At 29.5% G+C, this 7,222-nt stretch overlaps 1 long non-coding RNA gene across 1 annotated transcript; it reads right to left on the reverse strand.

Moving 5' to 3' along the window:
• Positions 1-1,523: 1,523 nt before the first annotated feature.
• Positions 1,524-4,613, reverse strand: LOC110685425. The gene is made up of 4 exons (XR_002504050.1): positions 4,298-4,613; positions 3,372-3,471; positions 2,447-2,546; positions 1,524-1,794 (listed from the first exon to the last, which is right to left on the reverse strand). It is a non-coding gene; the product is annotated as an uncharacterized LOC110685425 (long non-coding RNA).
• Between the last annotated feature and the right edge of the window lie 2,609 nt (positions 4,614-7,222).

Here is a 7,222-nt window from a genome sequence, read left to right on the forward strand (position 1 = left end):
TGATTGATGAAACAATGTTGAATTACAATTCAAATCCAAAGATTACAATATTTACTTTCTCTCTAACTTCTCTCTAGTTTCTCTCTATAAAACTAAGCAAATGAAATATTCTCTAAAAGTTCGCCTTCAAAAGGATTTACAAGAGTATATATCGACAAAGAAGAAAAACTGATCGGCCATGTCCTTTCCAACAAGACTCCGCGGGCGCGCAGATACGGGTACGGAACCCATAACTAACTCCGCTGGCAGTCTGGGCAAAAGCTAATAAAAAAATGTCACTTCACAACTTTTGTATACATCCGGTGTACAATAATTTACTGAATTACAGAGGACACTTTTATCAAATTTAGGGTCACTTTTAAAAAATTTTGAGTTACTTTTATTAATAAAGCATAAATACTTCGCAACTTATATATATGCCAAAGTAACTTTTATTCATATTAGGGTCATATTTACCCATTTTAGAGTAACTTTATAACGGATGTACAATATTTTATTGTACATTCGATTTATTTAAAAGTTTGTCAAAATATCTTATGGAAGAGGAGGAGGATTTGTGACGGATAATGACAAATTACCAATAAAATTGCCAAAAAGATTTAGAATGGTGAGCTTTAACAAGTTACCTAATGGGAACTAAGAATGTAAGATTTGAGGGATGAAGGTAATAAATTAAAAAATAAATTTCAACAAGTTACCTAGTGAGAATACGTGATCAAAAAAATTCGTTCTCAAAATTAGGAAGTACTCTCTCCGTTTCATAATGTTAGTCCCATATAGAATTAATCACATAAAATAAGAAAACAAATATATTAGGAATCTAACATTAAAATACAACATAATTCATAATTAGTTTACCTTATTTAACGTTTTTGATTTTTTATTAGGAAAGCAGAAGTCATAATTGCATAATTTAAGGTAAAAAATTTCTTTACTTAGAGTCATGTCATTAATCCACAATCAATTAATTCCAAAAAAAATCAAGATATAAATGAAATATATTCAATATGAGTAGATCTTTTTTAAACTCCCAAAATAATATATGGGACTAACATTATGAAACGGAGGGAGTAATAAATAAATTTAAAACACGTGCTAAAAAAATATGTATTGCCATATAGGTAGTGTATGATATTCACTACTACAAAATTGGCCAAAGAGACCATATCAAAATAGCCAAAGAGACTACCTTAGGGGTGGTCTCTAGCTCACAGGTCTCTTTGGCCTAAGAGACCATTTCATCAAAAGTGGTCTCTTGTTTTTAAAAAGAGAGACCACTTATTTAGAATAGATGATCTTAGTTTTTACAAAAACTAAGACCACCTCTTTCAAATAGGTGGTCTTAGTTTTTCAAAATATGAGACCACCTATTTTAAATAGATGGTCTTAGTTTTTCAAAAACTGAGACCACCTATTTTAAATAGATGGTCTCTTTCCAGCAACTTTTTTTTTTAAAAAAAAAAATTATTCGTATTCCAATTAGTATATGTAATTTTAATTAAAAAATTAAAATGCACTTTAAATTTACAACGAAATACAAGTAGTTCGTACTTGTTAAAATTTATACATAACTCATACTAAAAGTTATACTACGTACAACGGTACAAGACCCATATTATTTGGATAATAATCATCAATATACTTGCAAAATATTATACTACGTACAAAACCCATACTATTGTAAAAAAAAAATACTAAAAACAATGGTGTTCTTGACAGATCTTGTGCAACATCTTGCCAATCGAACCATTCAACAAGCAAAATCATCAATCTTCTTTGATTACACTTTTTATCCTGAAATTTTTTCCAAGACAACCAAAATAAGCAAATAATTATAATAGTAAAGGAAATTAAAACTCTTTAAATTGAAAATGTCAGCACATTTGATCAAGTGAGTCTAAGGTCGATTATCACAGTCCATGCTAAAAAATAAAACAGTAAATGATAATTAGGAAGATCCTAATCTGAGTAAAGGCAGAAAGTAATTCAAGTAAAAAAAAATGATATACTATACGAGCCTAAATGTAAAGAACTTCATTAAGATCGCAAAATCAAAACAAAATCAAAATTAAATAAGCAATCGAAAACAAGGTTAAGCAATGTGAGATCGCAAAATCAAAATTAAATAAAAACTAACACTTTCCGCAATCTTCAAATTCATAAATCCCCAAACCAAATCATGAAACCAAAAAACAATCGATAAATCATCAAATCATAACTACTACTATCAACTATGATTCAACAAATAAAAAAAAAGTCAAAACAACAATAAAAAAAACCTAATCACCACAAATCAACTAACAATCAACTGATTCTAAAACATTAAAATAAACAAAACAATCATCAAAATCGAAAGAATTAAGGCATAATACTTCAATAAAAGCAGATCAAACAAAGTAAAACAACAAAAATCAATGATATTTATATATATAAAAAAATCAATTACCTTACAAATGTAACCGTACTCGCTCTCCTTCTCAGAATCCTCGAATGTAATCATACGATCGGCGTAAACGGACGGCATGATGAATGAAACTTGGAGAGATCTAGAAATAATTGAGGAGGAAAATCAGATCGAAATGAAACTGGAGAGAGAAGGGTGGCGGCTGATGAGCATAAGGATGGAGTTAGGGTTTTCACCGGTTTATATATTTTTACTCCATTTTTTATTAGATCTTATCAAAGGTTTTATTTTTTAAAAATAATTATAAAAAAAAAGAGAGACCATTTCTCTTGAATAAATGGCCTCTCTCTTTTATTATTTATTTAATTAAAAGAAAAGGAGAGATCACTTTTTGTAAATAGATGATCTTTCTTTTATTTATTTATTTAATGAAAAAAAAGGAGAGACCACTTTTTGTAAATAGATGGTCTCTCTTTTATTTATTTATTTATTAAAAAAAAAGGAGAGACCACTTCTCCTAAATAAATTATCTCTATTTTTTAATTTATTTAATTAAAAAAGGAGAGACCACTTATTTGAAATATTTGGTCTTTTGAATCCAAGAGACCACATATTTATTTAAATGATCTCTTACTAAAGGTCTCTTTGAGCATTTTTGTAGTAGTGATTTGACAAAATTATATTATGCCTCCACCAAAAACAAAGAAAGAACAAATAAAGGAATAAAAAATAAAGCAAAAAAAGAAAGAACAAAGAAAGGAACCGAGAAAAAAAGGAAAAAAAAAAAAGAAAGAAAGCAAAGAATAAAGGAATCGTTGTTGTTGGGCTTTGATCCCAACAACATTAAAATAAACAAAACAATCATCAAAATCGAAAGAATTAAGGCATAATACTTCAATAAAAGCAGATCAAACAAAGTAAAACAACAAAAATCAATGATATTTATATATATAAAAAAATCAATTACCTTACAAATGTAACCGTACTCGCTCTCCTTCTCAAAATCCTCGAATGTAATCATACGATCGGCGTAAACGGACGGCATGATGAATGAAACTTGGAGAGATCTAGAAATAATTGAGGAGGAAAATCAGATCGAAATGAAACTGGAGAGAGAAGGGTGGCGGCTGATGAGCATAAGGATGGAGTTAGGGTTTTCACCGGTTTATATATTTTTACTCCATTTTTTATTAGATCTTATCAAAGGTTTTATTTTTTAAAAATAATTATAAAAAAAAGAGAGACCATTTCTCTTGAATAAATGGCCTCTCTCTTTTATTATTTATTTAATTAAAAGAAAAGGAGAGATCACTTTTTGTAAATAGATGATCTTTCTTTTATTTATTTATTTAATGAAAAAAAAGGAGAGACCACTTTTTGTAAATAGATGGTCTCTCTTTTATTTATTTATTTATTAAAAAAAAAAGGAGAGACCACTTCTCCTAAATAAATTATCTCTATTTTTTAATTTATTTAATTAAAAAAGGAGAGACCACTTATTTGAAATATTTGGTCTTTTGAATCCAAGAGACCACATATTTATTTAAATGATCTCTTACTAAAGGTCTCTTTGAGCATTTTTGTAGTAGTGATTTGACAAAATTATATTATGCCTCCACCAAAAACAAAGAAAGAACAAATAAAGGAATAAAAAATAAAGCAAAAAAAGAAAGAACAAAGAAAGGAACCGAGAAAAAAAGGAAAAAAAAAAAAAGAAAGAAAGCAAAGAATAAAGGAATCGTTGTTGTTGGGCTTTGATCCCAACAACATTAAAATAAACAAAACAATCATCAAAATCGAAAGAATTAAGGCATAATACTTCAATAAAAGCAGATCAAACAAAGTAAAACAACAAAAATCAATGATATTTATATATATAAAAAAATCAATTACCTTACAAATGTAACCGTACTCGCTCTCCTTCTCAGAATCCTCGAATGTAATCATACGATCGGCGTAAACGGACGGCATGATGAATGAAACTTGGAGAGATCTAGAAATAATTGAGGAGGAAAATCAGATCGAAATGAAACTGGAGAGAGAAGGGTGGCGGCTGATGAGCATAAGGATGGAGTTAGGGTTTTCACCGGTTTATATATTTTTACTCCATTTTTTATTAGATCTTATCAAAGGTTTTATTTTTTAAAAATAATTATAAAAAAAAGAGAGACCATTTCTCTTGAATAAATGGCCTCTCTCTTTTATTATTTATTTAATTAAAAGAAAAGGAGAGATCACTTTTTGTAAATAGATGATCTTTCTTTTATTTATTTATTTAATGAAAAAAAAGGAGAGACCACTTTTTGTAAATAGATGGTCTCTCTTTTATTTATTTATTTATTAAAAAAAAAGGAGAGACCACTTCTCCTAAATAAATTATCTCTATTTTTTAATTTATTTAATTAAAAAAGGAGAGACCACTTATTTGAAATATTTGGTCTTTTGAATCCAAGAGACCACATATTTATTTAAATGATCTCTTACCAAAGGTCTCTTTGAGCATTTTTGTAGTAGTGATTTGACAAAATTATATTATGCCTCCACCAAAAACAAAGAAAGAACAAATAAAGGAATAAAAAATAAAGCAAAAAAAGAAAGAACAAAGAAAGGAACCGAGAAAAAAAGGAAAAAAAAAAAAAAGAAAGAAAGCAAAGAATAAAGGAATCGTTGTTGTTGGGCTTTGATCCCAACAACATTAAAATAAACAAAACAATCATCAAAATCGAAAGAATTAAGGCATAATACTTCAATAAAAGCAGATCAAACAAAGTAAAACAACAAAAATCAATGATATTTATATATATAAAAAAATCAATTACCTTACAAATGTAACCGTACTCGCTCTCCTTCTCAGAATCCTCGAATGTAATCATACGATCGGCGTAAACGGACGGCATGATGAATGAAACTTGGAGAGATCTAGAAATAATTGAGGAGGAAAATCAGATCGAAATGAAACTGGAGAGAGAAGGGTGGCGGCTGATGAGCATAAGGATGGAGTTAGGGTTTTCACCGGTTTATATATTTTTACTCCATTTTTTATTAGATCTTATCAAAGGTTTTATTTTTTAAAAATAATTATAAAAAAAAGAGAGACCATTTCTCTTGAATAAATGGCCTCTCTCTTTTATTATTTATTTAATTAAAAGAAAAGGAGAGATCACTTTTTGTAAATAGATGATCTTTCTTTTATTTATTTATTTAATGAAAAAAAAGGAGAGACCACTTTTTGTAAATAGATGGTCTCTCTTTTATTTATTTATTTATTAAAAAAAAAGGAGAGACCACTTCTCCTAAATAAATTATCTCTATTTTTTAATTTATTTAATTAAAAAAGGAGAGACCACTTATTTGAAATATTTGGTCTTTTGAATCCAAGAGACCACATATTTATTTAAATGATCTCTTACTAAAGGTCTCTTTGAGCATTTTTGTAGTAGTGATTTGACAAAATTATATTATGCCTCCACCAAAAATAAAGAAAGAACAAATAAAGGAATAAAAAATAAAGCAAAAAAAGAAAGAACAAAGAAAGGAACCGAGAAAAAAAGGAAAAAAAAAAAGAAAGAAAGCAAAGAATAAAGGAATCGTTGTTGTTGGGCTTTGATCCCGTGCCCTCAGTATAGAGGAGTGAGGCCTTAACCACTAGACTAATGGGCACATGTTATTATTAATTGCAATGTTTAATATTTAATGGTTCTTTTTTTTTTTTTTGCTAGGTCCCGTGACCCACCGTGCACAAGGGTGGCTCTGCCACTGAGTGTCCCTATGGTTCCTCGAAGGAACTGAAAAAAGAATAGAACTTTTAGGGTTTCCTGACATCTTGACCCTGCATCCCTTTTCCTTAGGCATTAACTCATAATTCCCTCCCTCGGTATATGACTCAACCACTAGGTCAAAAGGACTTTTCCAAAGGTTGTAACGTAAGGGCAAAAGGTTAGGGGTAGGCTAAAATTTTAAAATTTGGTGGTTTCCCTAAAAGTGAAGCAAAGAACAGGCCCTTTCTTAGAATCACAATCAAGTAGTCACCAAACAAAAACAACCTAACACCCCCAAGCTTATTCAAAGCTATATCAACCAAGGATATATATAAAAAGCGTAAACGCTTCTCCCCCAAGCTAAAAGGAAGCATTATCCTCAATGCTTGAAAAGGGAAAAGAAATTACATCAAAATATTATTAGATTTTCTCATAATCCACTTATTTTATTTTATTTTTTTGTTATTTTTTTTTATTATAACAAAATAAATGTCCATGCCTCTTAAATGTAGGACGACTTTTACAAAATTGCAATTGCATTGTCCTTGCCTTTTGTTTTACTTTGGACGGCTTTACTTATTCATTTGCCATTATTCAAACATATATCACAACATAAATTTGGTTTCAAGAGAACCAAATACCCAAACTTCTTCACCACAAACTCTAACAATAATGATCAATTGCTTCATAAAAACCAATAATGGAAACGAAAATGAAACAAAACGCTCAATATTTAAAGATGTGGCTTAAAAAAAGGGAAAAGGCTCAATTGGTTTGCAAGATGGCTAATGTAAACCCAATGAACTAAAAAGAAATAAAAATCCCTGAAATGAAAAATTACCACCCCGAAAAGATGCCTTTGTCCTCCCTAGTTAGTTTGGTCTAGAGTTTGAGAATTATGTGTCAAGATTCTAGATTAGGTCCGCAATAGTCAAGGATCCATGCCCCTCATTCAAATAGATGTTGAAGGCTTGAAAAATATTGAACCTCACATGGATGTGGCAAAACCTCACTAACGGCATCAAATCAACCAAAGGAATCATTCCGTCTTACCACACAC

This window comes from Chenopodium quinoa, unplaced genomic scaffold (assembly GCF_001683475.1).
Source record: "Chenopodium quinoa cultivar QQ74 unplaced genomic scaffold, ASM168347v1, whole genome shotgun sequence".
Classification (NCBI taxonomy): domain Eukaryota; kingdom Viridiplantae; phylum Streptophyta; class Magnoliopsida; order Caryophyllales; family Amaranthaceae; genus Chenopodium; species Chenopodium quinoa.